This window comes from Psammomys obesus, unplaced genomic scaffold, assembly GCF_907164565.1.
Source record: "Psammomys obesus unplaced genomic scaffold, mPsaObe1.curated_primary_1811, whole genome shotgun sequence".
NCBI classification, from domain to species: domain Eukaryota; kingdom Metazoa; phylum Chordata; class Mammalia; order Rodentia; family Muridae; genus Psammomys; species Psammomys obesus.
The window spans coordinates 12,566,369-12,583,672 of record NW_026592666.1 but is presented as its reverse complement, the minus strand read 5'-3'; the positions used below and the strand labels follow the sequence as shown (position 1 = coordinate 12,583,672).

Sequence of the window (17,304 nt, the reverse complement as noted above, 5' to 3'; positions counted from 1 at the left end):
TGTGTGTGTGTGTGTGTGTGTGTGTGTGTGTGTGTGTGTGTGTGTGTGTGTGTGTGATTTATCAATCAGTCATCAATCACCTATCACCTTTCTACCCTTTACCCACTATCTTCATCTCTGCGTCATCTCTATAGCTTCTACCAAATAACCCAGTAATCTGCTGTTTATCTGCATAGCATGCATTGTCTGGCTCTACCCATGTTCCTCCGATATCCACCCGCCTGTGGATTCTTCTGTTGACCTTGACCCCTTCCTATCAGTCCCCTCAGTTCACGTGCTGCCTGTTGCTGGCCAGTCCTGTGTCTACAGCACTTACTGGTTTCTATTGACACAGTCCCTCCTACCAGCTCCCTGTCCCGCTCACCAGGTGTCAGTGTGCCCAGTGCGTGGCTGGAGGACAGAGGGCCCTGTGCTCATTGCTCTGAGACCAGCAACCTGCCTTGCACACATCAGCTCAGCTGTTTGCTTCATTGGAGTTTGCATGTCACAGTATACTCCTCATTTACTCTAGTTGGTCTCCAGAGCCCTTCTTTCAAGAAGCACACTTCGTGGGGGCTGGGGAGATGGCTCAGTGGGTAAGAGTGGCTGCTGCTACTGCAGAGACCCAAGTTCAGGCCCCAGCACCCACTAGCAGATCACAGCCATCTGTAACTCCAGTTTTGGGGGCTTGGGCCCCCTCTTCTGGCCTCCATGGGCACTGCATCCATAGTGATACACACATAAACTCACACATACACACTAAGCAAAACCACACCATTTGAAAAAGAACTGTGCTTTTTGCGCTGTTACATGTCTTTATGTTTTTGTCTTTGGTTTTGTTTTTCCTCAGTGGCTCTGCAATCCACATGGCTTATCTTCTAGAATATTAAGAGACGCTGTAATTTTCCATACACTAACTATGAGTGGGCTGAGAAAAGGGCATTGTCCCAGATAGACAATATTCCATTAAACCCATACATAGCGTTAGCCTCTAGGAATAACATCCAGTTTCCCAGGCTTTTTATGCTGTCAATGCTTACTGGCTTAGATTACAATTCTCAGAACTGTGATACCATCACTGAGGTCCTGTAAACTATTGAATAGAGGGCTCAGGATTGCCCTTCCCTACTCCTAGCCAAGAGCGACACAGGGCATCAATTCATTTAGCGTTTCTTCTGCTGTATACCATTTGTTTTCTGAGGATACAGGAAAGGAAAGTCCACTTGGGAATGAACCTGAACAGCAGGCACAGGGCAGAGGGAACTTGGCTGTGGAGAGCAGGTAGCACTGGGAACCAGGCGGGGACCAAAGAGAGAGCAGCCACCCTGTCTTCAGGGAAGAAAAATCAAACTGAGAGGTGCGGCTGGAGGATCTGGGCCAAGCAGCAGAGCAACCTGGGCTATTCTCTGCTGAAGGAAACACCGGTGAGTGACCAGAGACCTGCAGGCCTGTTAGCAGACCTAGAGGGGATAGCAGGCAGGAACAGAGCCGGGAGCATCCAAGTGAGAAAATCCGGGTAAGGATCCGGGCGTGGCTCAGAGGGGTGCGGGTGGGGTCCTCATGGCTTGGCAGCCAGGCCTCAGCGTGGGCTTTCCATGCAGGCCCCTCACTGTGCGCCACTGCAGGGTGAGCACAGCCGTTTGTCCTCGCAGGAGGATTCCTGGGCACGGAGAGGTCTAGCGAAGTGGCCGTTCAAGCTCCCAACGCCGACCCTCCTGCACTGCCCTGCTTGAGCCACAGGGTTTACAGACAGGGTGCTCTGGACTTGAAGCCGGACAACGTGGATGGCTAGTGGGGTCCCACGTGACCCTGCTGCTCCAGGGCACACACTGTTTGCACCATGCTGTGACGGACGGGACCCCACATGACACTGTTGGGGAGGGCACGTGCCGTTTGCACCGTGCTGTGATTCGCTGCTCTCGGCATCCCAGGAACCCCGCTGCCCGGGTGTTGAATGCACCTGCGTGTTGGTTCATACCTGACTCCCCTATCCTTGTACATGAAATTCCACCTGCCCAGAGCCAGCGACAAGGCTTTTCAAAACAGAAATACAGAGAGATTCTAGTCAAAACTGTGACATACTATTTATTTTGAAGGTATTTATTTGTATGTAGTATAGGTTATAGAGTGCATGTATATTATATATTATCAAATATATACCATCTACACGAATGTTATACAATTTATATTAAGCATGTATTATATGCATATATATATATTTGTGCAGTACAAATAACTCCAGCTAAGAGTAACTTACACTAATTGTATAAATGTTATTTATATTTTGTATTAAATATGTATTTTAATATAATATAAATAATTCTAGCAAACAGTAAGTACAGAGATATTTTTAAGTCTCACAACAAAATTCACCCATCATTGTTGCTAGCCCACTCCTCTTTACCCAATACCTTTTTTCTAATTCTCAAAAATAGGATCTTCTACCTGCCACAGATACTTTCTTAAGAAAACTAGATTCATTTAGAAATCACTTTCTCCCTCCTGGTTAGCATAGCTTTGGGATTTGCTAAAAGCTCGAAATTATCTTTTTATTGAATTTTGTAGGTTTTCTGTGTTTTAAAACACAGAAATAAGGGGATAAGGTCGTGCTGGGTCCCGTGGCAGACAGACAAGGTGGGCGTACAGCAGAAGAAAGGAGACACAGCTTTCCCTTTCCGGGAATGTCCTGCTTTTCACCAGGTCTCTAGCGTCCTCATTCCACCTACTCTCAAAGGAACGGGAGTGCCAAGGAAGAAAACCCGAGTCAGTTCGCACTTTGCTTTTCTGGGCTAACAACGTACAAAGGGCCCGACTTACAGTCTGACAAGATGCAGCCTCTTGTTGATATGAAAAGTTGCTGGAAAAGCTTCTTAGGCACCAGCTATTTCTGACACACTGATTTTTTTGATGACCTACAAACCCAAAGATTACCTAGATTAAATTTCATGTTAAGTATACATGGGATTAAATATTAAGTAGGAAAAAGTGCTTAACAAGAATTTGTTCAGGGTTCACTGAGCTCAGAGGATTTCAGGGTAATTGAAAATAAAGCCAGCCATGCTTGCTGTCCTTTGGACCCTGTGACGGGCCACACAGACATACTCTAGGAGGCCTTGTACCAAAGTTTTCTCTTCTCTTCAAAGGCATCTACCATTCTCTTCAAAGTCTGGCTAAGTTCTAAACCTCATTCTTAACTTTACCAACACAGGCTAGGACACAGTGGCTTTGCCGTGCACAGCTGGTTCACAGCGGGTTTCCTGAGTCAGTGGCCTATGCAGGTAGAGCTGTGGCAGGCTTTGGTACTGTGTGTGCTGTTGATTCCAGTTGTTCCTGTATGGTTCTGCTGGATCTGTATTGGATCCTTACCTAGGCCTGACCCTTTGGGCCGGGAGCGTTTCTGCTTCCTGTGTTGGGAGGTCATGTGACTGTTCCTCACAATGAACCGTGAGTGGCTCACCACAGTGGAGCAGAGGCGCTGGGCTCATGCAGCCCCTGGGCTGTTCTTCAGCTGCTTTGCTCTTTATTCTGGGTGAGGGAGAAGAGGAAAAAGATGCCAGAGCTGGACCACAGCAGAGCAACTGTATGGCCTCGGGAAGGGGCTGCTTCTTACTGAGTTATTTCAAAGTCAGCACTTAGGTGCCAGGCACAGAGTCCAGCGCATGGATGGCCCATCCCTCCAGCCTCCCTTTGGCTTGGTGGTCTGTGATATCACAGACATACTAAGTGTCCTGGGCCCTTATCTCTATGCCACTGACAGCTTTGGTTTCAGAAGGGGGACATTCCAAAGGAACATCAATTTTTATTCCATCCTAGAGATTACCAGCTGAAGAAAACAACAATCTATTTTCTAAATGAGGAGTTTAAGATGAGAGAGATTAAATAACTTGTGCAGATATGCAAACCCAGTTAGAAGATGTTGGCCAGAGAACCAGGTCTTCCAGCCCATGCTGTTGGCCTCTGCCAGCCCCTGGCACTGGCCTTTGTTAGCCCCTGGCCCTGGCATCCTAGCGACAACATCATCACGCCAGCATGGCGACAGCTCTCCTCTCTCGGCCGCTGGGATGAAACTCACTGCTGGACTTCACCCATGGGTCAATAGCTACCTCCAATGCATCGCTTACCCCTGCCAGGCCTGTGTAGGCCCATGCCTCACTCTCACGTAGACTCTTAACTAGATACTAGTGTGATTCCTGTATTCCAGGTGATGAAGACTATAAGCATGTGTCTGTGAAGGGTCTGGAGGAAGGAGTCTGGCTTGTGTGGAGCCACAGCATCCAAAGATAGAAATAAAATGGAGCTAATGGCCAGACAAAGTTATGTTATATAGATGCAGGTTTATCCAGAGCAGGGCAGGAGGGAGGAGGAGAAGGGAGGGAGCAGAAAGAGAAGAGAGAGGAAGAGAAGAGAAGAGACACAGAGAGAGAGGAGAGCAGAAGAGAGAGAAGCCCTGAGGAACCAAAGGTGTAGATTACATACTGAAGGGAGATTATACACTCTGGGGGAGGGGAAGCCCTGCCCCTGGGTAGAGGGCAGGGTTGCCAGCCCCGCCCCCAGCTGGTAGGGCCAAGGGCTGTCTGAAAGCAAACACAAAGGTCTAAGCACCCAGGTGGTGCCAGTGCTTATCTTGAGGTCACACTTGGAGAACAGGGCGTACACACTCGTCACAAGGAATAGGGAAAAGAACACATGGTTAGGAGTAGCAGGAAGCTGACAGGGTTCACCGCACCACATGTGACTGTCCAGAAGTTACAGTTGTCCTGGACATGTTCCCAGAGAACAGAGGCTTAAGTGGGCTCTCTTAGCAAATAAGCAACAAGAGTGACAGAGCCTGAGAGGGTTGGTGAGGGCACACTCAACTGAGAAGGACTCCCAGTGCCTTCCATGTGCAGGCACCAAGATGACTAAGAACTCCAGAGGCCTGTCCTGCAGAGATAGGTGACCTACAGGCATGCTGGGCCAGAGGTGCCGTTTGGTCAGGTGTGGCACAGGCAGGGCAGCATTCAGGCCTTAGGAGGTGTTTTGCTGGGTAAGGCCAGGCTAATGCGAGCCCTGAAGTCAAGAAAGCTACCGAATCATGTAGAGAAGGCTCACCTCCACGCCCTTCCGGCTCTGCCACTGTGGGGCTAAGCATTCTTTTCCGTGCCACAAGGAGTGTGCTTGGGAGTCACTCACGACACCCCCGGGCAGAAGCGTCCAGCGCAGATCTGGCCTCCGGAAGCACCCTGGGGAATGCGGTCTCGTCTACACCGAACAGATAGGAAAGAACATCCAGGAGTGCATGTGATTTGCTGAAAATCCTCACCCAGCAACTAACGGCTGAGGGCTGGCACACGCTTGTGCTTCCCGAGCATTCCCGAGAGCAGATGTCGCGCTGACATGTCTTGAGGTGAGCTATCCGCCTCGCCAGAGCTTGGAGAGAAGGCTCTCCTCAGCTGCAGCCTCAGCCTCCCATGGGGAGCTCATTGGAAGTGCAGGATCGTGGGTCCCACCCCTGAGCTAGAAAGCCCAAATGTTTGGAGATGCTTTCCAAGAACTGAGGCTTAAGAGAAACTCGGTTTCCCCCCAAAATTGCAAGGGTGGCTGGGTGACTCGGAGAGGTTTATCCTTTACCCATGTCACACACAGGGAAAACAGCCTGTGCTCCGTCAATGACTAATCCCCATGTGTCCCTGTCAGGAACCCCTTTGCCTCTGTGTTCAAATGTTTAGCCTTCTCATGTCTCTGTTCTACTATTATTCTTTTAAATTCCATAAGCACTAAAAATAAAACTCCATTTCCACCCTTAACTGTGGTTTGCATAGTTTCAGCCTTATTCCTCAATGCAGGTTACTTCTAACTTTTTTCATTCCACAGACCATCAACCTTTTCTCTCCGAAGCAAGGACAAGTCTAAACGGATGCCAGGCCCAGCAGAGACTCATTTTCCATTTTCCATGGCAGGAAGCTGAGCAGTAGTATAAGTCAGAGCTGTCATTTGCAAAGACAGTTTAATTTCAGGCTCTTTATTTGCAGGAGAGCTCGCTAACCCAAACAAAACATTATACATCTGTCTGCTGTTACATTCTTCCCTCATAACTTTCTTATAGACCGAGAGCGTGCCGAGGCTCAGGACAAGTGGAAATTTCCTTTGGTTTCCCGCCCTCAATCTCGCTTGCTCCAACATGTGAAGAACGTGGGTAATAAGCGTGTTCTCCCTTTAATCACAGCGTGGCTTGGACATGCATTGTTGTGAGGTGAAACAGGAGGATTTGTGTCTGGGGAGGGAAGAGGGGAGGCAAATGGTGTTGTGTTCCCTTCCCCAGACACTCCACTAAAAGTGTTCACCTTCGGGAACTGTGTTTCTCCGAGAGGCTAACTCAGCCTCACTCACAGCAGTGTCTAGATGAGGTCAGACACAGGGAAGATGGATTCCCACTATTCTGTTCGGTGAGACAAGAAGAGAGGCCGAGCCGTGGGGGGTGTCTGGCTGGTGTGGAGGAAGGCAGAGAGGAAGACTGCCTTTTCACACAGCCCTGTAGGGGAACGACTGTTTTATATCATGTGCTTTACTTTGTGAAACTGCAAACTGGGTGCAGCCAGACCTTGCTGGAATGAAGCCAGCAAGTGAGACACAGGCAAGGGGTGACTTTCCTGTCTTCCTATGACTCAGGAAGGTGCTTGAGAGGGAGGCGCTGTCTTCTTACTGTTTGTCCTTCTATAATTTACAACACTTCAAATTGATTTCCCCTCAATAAACCTCCCTCGTGAACCTTTTACTACCCAAATACATCTATTTTACTTTGAGGTGACAAAGACATAGAGACATAAGAAGCATCCTGTAAATGCAGTGTCTTGTCCTCTGGCCTTACAATACTTTTTCTTTAAAAAAAAAAAAAAAAAAAAAAGGAATTGTGATGTCAGTGATTACATGGTGACGGATGGATTTCGGCGTGATTCACCTGCCACTGGGGCTAGTTTCCTCCCCTTGTTGATCTTCCTGCTTGTTATTATCCTAGTGGGAATCGTACTCCAGACAAAGGAAATGGCTGACTCTTGCTTGGTTTGGAACCAAGCTATTTAACAGCGGGACCCGTGTCAAAGTGTTTCACAATCCCGCCTCACTCGTGGTCCGTGCTTTGACCACATGTCTGTGATATGGAAACTGGAGCTCTTTGGTGTCAGGGGGACGGTGCACACCCACAGCCTAACGTGGGGGACCATGTACTTCAAGAACCAGGCCTTGTCCGAGTGGTTTGCTTCTTGAGTGGTCACGTGTCATCTCTGAGTGACAGGGGTGTTTTCTAATTTCAAAATGCCTTCGAGTTCAATCAAAGCCTTGGCCCCCTGGCAGTTAACTAGCCTCCGGCAGTAAATAGGGAGACACAAACCACGGAGCCGTCTGGTCTCGATTAGCTCAGCTTTGGTCATTTTAGGGTTCCAGATACGATACAAGATGCTCAGTCAAATTTGAATTTCAGATGGATAGCAAATATGTTTCATTATAACTGGCAAAATTTAATAATTTATTATTATATTATTATATATATATATTCTAAAAATGATTCACTCTTGATCTAAAATGCATATATATGTGCTGTGTATAGAAATGTAGATAGCACGGTGGTCTCTTATTTTTGTTTGTTAAATCTGATCTCTTTCTGGAAAAACAGATCTATAATTGAGTAGTCTGGAAGGCCAAAACACAAGAAGACAAGGTTTTAAACACAGACGGCGTTCTTAGAGCAGTACCCTGGTACCAGGAAGTCTGGAAACAAATGCAGGCACTGTGGCACTGTGGGGACAGGGTGCAGCCTCTTCCTGCACGGTTCTAAGAACAGCCTGGAAGCTGGTGGTCAAGACTTCTCCTTCGTCTTTTTGGGGGCTGCATGCATGCACCGCCATGCCAGGTTTGCAAGGTGCTAGGGACTGAACCCGACACTTAGTGCACGCTGGGTTAGCACTCTGCCGACTGAGCCACATTCCCTGGTCATTTCCAGCAGATTCTGAACCACTGTTTGTACTGTGGTCTCTTTTGGTGATCTAGATAGACCCATGAATGACTTCTTGGAATATAATATTCAGGCAGATAAAAGCAACCCATGGAGATTTCGGAAACACATTGCAGTTAAACACACGCCTTATGATTCCGGGAAAAGAAGCACTGAGCTTCTTTCCACTCATGGTGTAAAGGCTCTTGCTCTTAAGTGCAGGGGTCAGAGTGTACGTCAGGGTCTCTGGGAAGCCAGCACAGTGGTGGTGAGCTGCCCCAGGCTGTTGCTGTGACAGGGTCATGACTAACACAGCCATGGTTTGGTGTACCCCTTGAGAGTGAAGAGACAGAAATCTAGTGGGAAGTTGTTGAAAACGAACAGTTCTTCCTTTTCTCGTCTGAGACACTCTCAGTTCTCCAGGCACAATGGACTTGATTTAAACTAACTTACACATCCTAAGTGCAATATTCTGATAGTTTCAACCAGGCAGCCCATCCCAGCCTTCTTGATTTACTTTCCCCAAAGGCGCAATCAGGCATCCAATAATTATTTGTTTTATAAATACAGCGTGATTCCTTAGTAATTTAATTTACACTTAAGGAGTTGTCAAGCTGGCTCAGTGAGTGAAGCCACTTGCTGCCAAGCGTGACAATCTGAGTGGGATCCCTGGGACCCTCGTGGTAGGAGAGAACCAGCTCCTGCAAGCTGTCCTCTGACCTCCACACGTGTGCCACAGCACTCATACATGCACTTACACACACACACACACAGGCACACACACACATATAAACACAAACACTTACATGTAACAAAAAAAAACTTTTAAAATAAATAAATAAAACACAACAAATCCCCCTTCCAACATGATGACACGCACTGAGATAGGCGTGGACGTGATGTCAGTGTTCACTCAGTGGGATGAGACCCAAGGAGGCAGCACAGCATCCTCTGGTCTAGAAGTCATGGCACCCTTCCTTCTGGTGTGGGAATAAAGGAGGAGGTAACAGGAAGCAGCTGAGATACGGAAGCCATTGTTGGTCTTCACAATGTTACACGGTATTTCTAAGAACTAGGGAGCGAGCTTTAGTTAACCACCATAGGATCCCAAGCACGTCTAGATTACCACGGCTGCCACCGAACCCTTACCAGGAATGAGAAGGCACATTCTTCCACCCGTGCACAGGGCACTGACCTCCACCCACCTTCCAGCGGCTCCCGCTGTGACAGGGCAGGCCTAAGCGCCTCTGGAAGGCATTGCTCAGCCCTAGCTCAAGCTCGCTCTTCAGCTTTGCTCTCTCCCCTAGCTCAAGCTCACTCTTCAGCTTTGCTCTCTCTAGGATGGAGCCTGAATCCAGCTTTGTATTTGCCTCTTCCAGAATAGCTCAGGGCCTTCGGGCTCCGTGTCTGGGAACGCTTGATTCTTTCCTGAAGGGTCTCCTCCCTTCTGTTGTCTCTCTCTCTCTCTCTCTCTCTCTCTCTCTCTCTCTCTCTCACACACACACACACACACACACACACGCACACACACACACACCCCGCTTCAGGCTGAGCATCACACTCTTGGTACTGAAAGATGTGTCGGCATGCCCTCAGAGGCACTGCTGTGCTGTGCGACCTTGGGTAGATTCTTAATCCCTTGAGACGTGGTGTCCTCAGTACAGAATGGAGCTAGTGATAATTCCTGCACTCCGGAGACTGTGAGACATTAAAATCCATTTTCCCTACTCAGTATGACACGGGTGTTGACCTTTACTTTCATGGACTCACAGCAAATGCAATGCACAGAAGACCCTGGCAAAAGAAAACCACTCATCACAGAGGGAGGGCAGGAGTTCTATTCTGAGTCTACAAAGCTCTCATAAGCCGCAAGAACCATCTTCTACAGCTTCTACACTGATCAAAACACACGGCGTGCTGAACAGACACTGATCTTCAGTATTTGCTCCTCTAAACCTGCTGTGAGCCGAATGCCGTGAGAAGCCCAGCAGCTTAGAATGGAAGAGGGAAGTGAGGCCTTGTGTGAGATGAGACATCAATTCAAAGACCCTTGGTAAGCTGGGGAGGGGGTCTTGGTCAGAAGACAGAGCATGGCGTGTGGCGTGTGCTATCCTGGGGTCCGTGGAAGCTTTCCCCACTTCAAGTCCGCTGAGAGCCGCATGTCTGCAGCCCAGTCCCTGGTAAACCGAGAGTCTCCCAGCAAGGAAGGCGGGTACCAAGGAGGCAGAGGATCCAGGTGACAGCAGGGAGACGTGGGGCCTGTGGGTTCTCTGGGAACTCTCGCATCTTCACCTCAGGAGAATGAGCAACTCCTCGGGTTTTATTCAAAATAAGATTTAACTTGCCTGCTAGGTGATTACTTTTGACGCCATGGAGAAGGATCTGGCAAATCTAGATGCTGGCGTCCCATTTAATTTGCACTTCCAGAAATCCATGCTGAAAGGACTGAAGTGTAGCCGGTGCAGCTGCAGAGAGAGGTGAGCGCCTGGTGCTCTGGGTTCCCTGGAGAGTCCACAGGTAGCTGTGGCAGAGCTGTGAGGCACAGGGATGAGGGAAAGGAGGAAGGCGGAAGTAGGGCCTCCTTGACATTCTGTGGCCTTAGATTCACGAGGTGGCTCAGGCGAGCCATAACTCTCCCTGCCTCTATATCCCCAGAGCGGGGGCAGGTGTGTGTCACTGAATCACTGTGTCTGCTTCTAATGTGTCTTTTCAAAAGCAATCAATAGGGCTGGATACTCTACTCTTGCTCTGTGTCTCAGCTCTCTCCTCTCTCTCTTTCTCTGTCTCTCCAGGTAAACTTAAAGCGAGATTGCTTTAAAATGCTGATAGCACTCGTTTCTTCAAAGGAAACACAATTAGAAAGAGATTTCCAGCCAGACTTTCCATTTTATGCTGTTAATCTGAAAATTCAATTTCCCCGGTGTGGCTCGTTCTGGGCTATCCAGACATCACTGTAAACCAGATGTACTTACGGTGTCCAGCTGAGGAACTTTCCACACCTAGCCGTAGCCAAATCTGTGGAGTCACTTACTCTCAGACATGTTCCAATTGCTCAACTCCAGAAGCCGAAATGCAGAGAGCAAGGGAGGCTATGCTTGTATGTCAGCTTACGGCTTCTTCTAACTGGCTGTAGAGTTTGCACCTGGCTGGGAGGGCTTCGGATGAAGCGGATCCCTGCTGGCTGCCTTTCCTCTGGCAGGGCGGCTCCTCCAGGTCCTTTGTGCCTCTCGCAGACCCCGAGTCACTCCTCTCAGGCAGCTGAAGAGCCCCCTCCATTCCAGGCAGGCTTTCTCCCGCTCTTCTTCTTTACCTTCCGCACGGCAGCAGCAAGTGACAAGTCTACCCTGCCACTGTAAAACTCTGCTCTGGACTGCGTTTTTACACTAGAAGTGGCTTCTGGAGCGATGCATGTTCAGTTCATCTTTCTTATATATGTATGTGTGCATTACGTGTGGGGTGTGTGTGCCTGTGTGTGCATAGGTCAGAGGTTGGTGCTGTGTAACCTTCCTCAGTCACCATCATCTTCCTTTTGACACGGAGTCTCACTGATCATGCCTATTCAGCTCTCTGGGCTGCTTGCAACCCCTGATCCTCCTGTCTCCCCCTCCCAGCACCAGGATCACAGCCCAGCTTGTTTTTATGGGGTTCTGAGGGTCAAATTCAGGTCCTTGTGATTGTGTGGCAAGTATGTTATAGACTGAGCCCTCTCCCCAGTCACGAATCCATTTTCAAATCACTAATGCTAAAAGGAATACAAGAGACTTAACATTTAAGAGAGAGGACCAGGTGGGCAGAGCTGCTGTTTGAGTGAACCCAGGAACCCCAGTTCTAACCAGACCTCACAGTTACAGAAACCACAGCCCGTGTCCTAGCTCAGTGGGACCATGAGAGCACACCTCAGCACATGGAAACACATCAGAGACCGGAATGATCGCAAACGAAGGTCTAGATGGCGTACATTACAGCACAAGCACGTGCTTGAAAGGAAAGCCAGGTGCGCATTCCTCAAGCCAATGAACATGGCTGTGCCCAGCTCAGCCTGAGGAGAAGCTCTGCATGGCTGCTCTGTGTCCCATGTCTCAGGCACACAACTGCCAATCAGGGCATCCAGACAGCTGGGCTTCTACGTTCTGTTCTGTCCAGGAGTTCAGGCCCACTTTATCTCTGAAAATACTCACGCATCGTGTGCGGGGTTAAGTGGGCATACCTGTTAATAAGAAAGGAGAGTCTTCACATACCATGCACGGGTCCCAAAGTTTGGTTGGGAGAGATGAATGATCACAGATATTGGAATCACATGTGTACCTGTATTTAATACTGTTCTTTTGAGACAGGGTCTAGCTGGATAGCCTAGAGTGGCCTAGAAGAGCCTGCCAGCGGCCTGGGGTACAGGCACGTGTGCCCACAGCCTCTGCCTCCTGAACACTGGGGGAACAGCCACGAGCTACGAGGCCTAGGGAGTCCATTGCTTTAGAGACCAAAGATCAGTGCATTTCAAGGTACGCATGCATTTCCTGGGGATACTTCGCACGGAAATTCTTATTCAGACATTCTTGGGCTAAAGTCTGAGCATTTTCAGCTCTCAGTAAACCCCGTATGATGCCAACTATGGCTGACGGGCCTCAGCTCACACTGCAAAGCAATGGGCCTAGGCCCCCTGACCCACAGCAGACAGGACGTGGAAGGAGCCGTGGCGTGGCCGACTCCCCATTTCTCCAGGGCTGGCAGTGATTAGTGTCACCCCAAGCACACAAGAGAATGTCCTGTACACTTGGCACAGGGACACAAGGGCTAGGTCTGCCATCTGCCCTGTGGGAAGGGCCCTGGCGGAAACCTGCCTGGGCAGAAGGCTCTCTCTCTGAGAAGATGTTAGGGCTGAAAGCATCGTCTGTACCTCACCACGCAGTGCTGCAAAAGGACCCTGTAGCCAGCACCTCCTTCCCAGCGCTGGCTGGAGACTGAGGTCCCGGTCACACTGAGCTCACACTGAGCTCACACTGAGCTGGGGGTGCTGAGCCAGGCAAGGCAGCGCCACCGGCTTGCTCGCTGTAACTAGGCCTTGCTGCAGACTCATTGGATGAGAATCACACTGGGAGGGAGGGGCTGTGGGCCCTCTTCGTTCAAAATGAGAGAAGCATCACAGGCACACACACGCATGCACACACCAGCACCATCGACTGAGTCAAATCTGTGTGTGCATGTTTGTGTGTGTGTGTGTGTGTGTATGTGTGTGCATGTTTACGTGTGGGGGGTGCATGTGCACTTGTGTGTAACTAGAGATGAGCCAGAGCGCAGCATTGCTGTGCTTCCTCGGGTGCTGTGCACCTTGGTTTTTAAGACAAGATGTCTCATTGGTCTAGAGTTTGCCGAACTACTAAGTGTGTTAGCCAGAGGTCCCCAGCTGTCCTCCTGTCTGTCTCCGTCTTCCAGGTGTGCGCCACCACACCTGGCTTTTTGTGTGTGCTCTGGGGAATCAAGCTCGGGTCCTTGTGCTTCCAAGGTGAACACTTGAGCAGCTGAGCCCTCGCCCTAGACCTGCATATACGTTTTAAAATGCTGGGTGGGCTCTGCTGTGGAGCTGGTTTAATGGGAGGCGATACGGGGTGGGGTACCGCCAAAATCAGGTCCACAGTTCCTAGAAGCTGAGGCAAGCCGGCAGAATGCCACGCTCTAATCATGTGCTATCCGAGAGAGCGGTGTTAAAATGGACAAAGACCAGGACTAGTGCAAGTGTTGGGAGAACATTAAGAGTACCAGTTGCATTAACTCTTAAATAAAATCTAGTTGGCCAATGTCTGCACTGCTGGGGTCTACCCTCAGCCCCATTGCCAGACAAGGTCCTGTACTTTGGAGGTAGAGCTGGGAGTGGACTGTGGACGGGAACCTCAGCAGGGCTTCCTACTGGATCCGTACACCCTCTCCTCTGCCTGTGGGTCCTGTCTCTGCCAGACAAACAGACCATGAGATTATAAAAACAATCCCAGATGCCTGCCTTTGGGTCCTGAGAACATCCAGTAAGGGAGAAGGGGGACTCCTGGGCCTTACACAGAACACCCGACAGGGGTTCCACTTGGTAGCCTCCCAGTTCCCGGCCTTCTGAAGGGAATGGCTTCACTTTCTCTCCTCATCAGTCTTCTGTCCTTTCCACATTTTTATTCCTGTCTGTGGTGACCCCCTAGACAATTGCCAGCACTGTGCACTTCTGCCTGCTTCAAGCTCTCTCTGTGTTGTGTGCTGTTCTGTGAAACCCTGTCAGGCTCCTACTTGAGGCCCCTTTCTCAAGCCATCCTCCTTCTAGAATGTCCTACATAGTGAGGTTCCAGTGACTCTGCAACAGCCGCCAACTGTCTAGATTAGGACACCCCATTAGTCAAAACTTCACCCCGACCTTTTAGACATGGGTGTGTAAAGGCCCCACCTGCCTGGCTTCGATTCTAGAAAACAGTTGTAGTAGATTATTTAAGGGATCACGGCAAGGGAAAACCATATTCTTTAGGAGAAAAGCGAGCACCTCTGTCCTCAGCTCATGGTACAAGAAGATGCCAGGAGGGCCTTGCTCAGGCTGTGTGGGATCAGTGAACTGGGGGAGGCTATGGCCTTCAGCATGGTGTGACCACACTTTTCTTCACACCCACAGATTCACAGTAGGGCTTGGCATGTAGGGCACATCCAAGATTTGCACTTCGGAACTTTCTACACTTCACGTTTAACACTTACATTTTAACAGTTACTCTCTATACTTAACATTTTAAGCCCTCTGCTAGTAGAATCTTAGTGCAAAAGCCATTAATTACTTTGTTTCTTTGATTACTGCAATAGTGTTACATTTAAGGTTCTTGTCTCAAGTTATCTTCCTTTAACAATGTTCTGCCAGCCACTGAGTTCATGTCAGAGACAGCCCCTGTTCCCTTATTAGGGAACCACTTGGACACTGAGCTGCCATGGGCTACATCTGTGCGGAGGTTCTAGGTTATCTCCATGTATGGTCCTTGTTGGAGTATCAATCTGAGAAAAGACCCCACTGGCCAGATTTTTTTTGGTTCTGTTGCTCTCCTTGTGGAGCTCCTGTCCCCTCCAGGTCTTTCTATCTCCCCCTTCTTTCATAAGATTCCCTGCACTCTGCCCAAAGTTTAGCTATGAGTCTCAGTATCTGCTTTGAAATCCTGCTGGGTAGAGTCTTTCAGAGGCCCTCTGTGGTAGGCTCCTGTTCTGTTCCCTGTTTTCTCCCTCTTCCGATGTCCATCCCATTTGCCTTTCTGAGTGATGATTGATCATCTTACCCAGGGTCCCCCTTCTTGCTTAGCTTCTCTAGGTGAACAGATTTAAGTATGTTTATCCTCTATTATATGTCTAATATCCACTCATAAGTGAGTATATACTATGTGTGTCTTTCTGCTTCTGGTTACCTCACTCAGGATGATCTTTTCTAGTTCCCACCATTTGCCTGCAAGTTTCATGATTTCCTTGTTTTTAATTGCTGAGTAGTATTCCATTACATAAATGCACCACAATTTCTATATCCATGCCTCTGTTGATGGACATCTGGGTTGTTTCCAGGTTCTGGCTATTACAAATAAAGCTGCTATGAACATGGTTGAGCAAATGTCCTTGTTGTGTACTTGAGCATATTTTGGATATATGCCTAGGAGTGGTATAGCTGGATCTTGAGGTAGCACTATTCCTAATCTTCTGAGAAACTGCCAGATTGATTTCCAAAATGAGAAGAGGGAGGCAGGGCGGGATTGGGAGGGGGTGGGGAGGGGGGCTACAGCTGAGATACAAAGTGAATAAATTGTAATAAATAAATAAAGAAATAATAAACAAAGAAAGAAAACAAAGAATGTACTGCCTCCACTCTCACCATCCGCTCTCTCTCCCCTTCTGAGTGGGACTCAAGCATGCCCCCTTGGACCCTCTTTGTTTCTTAGCTTCTGTGGAATGCAGTACAGTTATCCTGTACTATACAGCTAATATCCACTCATAAGTGAGAATACACCATGCATGTCTTTCTTGGTCTGGGTTACTTCACTCAGGATGATCTTTTCCAGATTCATCAATTTGCCTGCAAATTCTATGATTTTTAATGGCTGAACAGTATTCCATTGTGTAAATGTGCCACATTTTCTCTATCCATTCTTTGGTTGAGGAGCATCTGGGTTGTTTCTAGATTCTGGCTGTTACAAATCAAGCTGCTACGAACATGGTTGAGCACATTATGGTATTGTGGAGCAGCGTTGAGTATGTGCCCAGGAGTGGGATAGCTGGATCTTGAGGTGAAGCTATTCCCAGTTTTCTGAGAAAGCCCCAGATTCATTTCTAAAGTGGTTGTGCAAGTTTGCACTCCCAACAGCAATGAGGGAGGGTTCCCCTTGCTCCACATCCCTTGCTGGAGCTGTAACCTGAGTTTTTTATCTTAGTCATTCTGATGGGTGTAAGATGGATTCTTGGTCATTTTGACTTGTGTTTCCCTGATGACTAAGGACATGGAACATTCTTTAAGAGCGGGAACTGAGTGGGAGCAGATGTGAGGAGAGCGGTGGTGGGAGGTGAAAGGGCTGGAGGAGAAGGGAAACAGAGGGGAGAAGGCATCTCTGAGACAGGCTGGAGACAAGGGCAGGCGCCTGGGAGGATGTGGGGTGACTCGTGCGTGTGGAGGAAGTGAAGGCTGAGGTGGCCACCTCCTAGCCAGGGAGACTCCCAGTAGAGGGAGAGGGTCGTCAACCCAAACGTCTTTAACAGTTTACACTGTCTACAGGCTGTGCAGAGAATGAGGGAAGGGCCAACCAAGGGCTGGGCAACCTGAGACCCACCCCATAGGAGAGACCCAACCCCTGACACTATTAACAATACTCTGTGATGCTCCCAGACAGGGGCCTCGTATGGCTGGCCTCTGAGGCTCCACCCAGCAGCTGACGGAGGTAGGTGCAGAGACTCACAGCCAAACATTAGGCAGAGTCCAGGGAGCCTTGTGGAGGAGTGGGAGGAAGGATAGAAGGTCTCCTCAGGATGAGAGTTCCTCAAGAAGACCAACAGTGTCAGCTAACCTGGGGCCATGGGGGCCTACAGAGACTGAAGCACCAACCAAAGAGCATGCATGAACTTGACCTAGGCCCCCGACACATTCATACCTGATGGGCAGCTTGGTCTTCATGAGGGTCCCCCTAGCTGGTGGAGCTGGGGTTGTCTTTGACATGGACTCAGCTGCCTGCTTTGGGATCACTTTCCCCTAGCTGGGCAGCCTCGTCTGGCCTTAGTGGAAGGCGATGTCCTTAGTCCTGAGGTGACTTGGTGTGCCAGGGTGGGTTTGTAGGTAGGGGGCTTCCCTTTTCTGAGGAAAAGAGGAGGAAGGGGAAAGAAGG

At 49.1% G+C, this 17,304-nt stretch overlaps 1 protein-coding gene across 5 annotated transcripts in view; it reads right to left on the bottom strand.

Moving 5' to 3' along the window:
- Kcnj15 (potassium inwardly rectifying channel subfamily J member 15) overlaps positions 1–17,304 on the bottom strand; it is a 40,688-nt gene that overhangs the window by 7,089 nt on the left and 16,295 nt on the right. The window contains exons 3-5 of one of the 5 annotated variants that reach the window (XM_055614782.1): positions 5,071–5,220; positions 3,346–3,504; positions 2,797–2,891 (exon numbers count right to left, since the gene is read on the bottom strand). The exons of 1 other annotated variant lie outside the window; for it this stretch is intronic. The gene's annotated coding sequence lies outside the window, so the exon portion shown is untranslated. The remainder of the gene's footprint in view (positions 1–2,796; positions 2,892–3,345; positions 3,505–5,070; positions 5,221–17,304) is intronic. 3 more of the 5 variants (XM_055614784.1, XM_055614787.1, XM_055614785.1) reach the window with 3 other exon arrangements.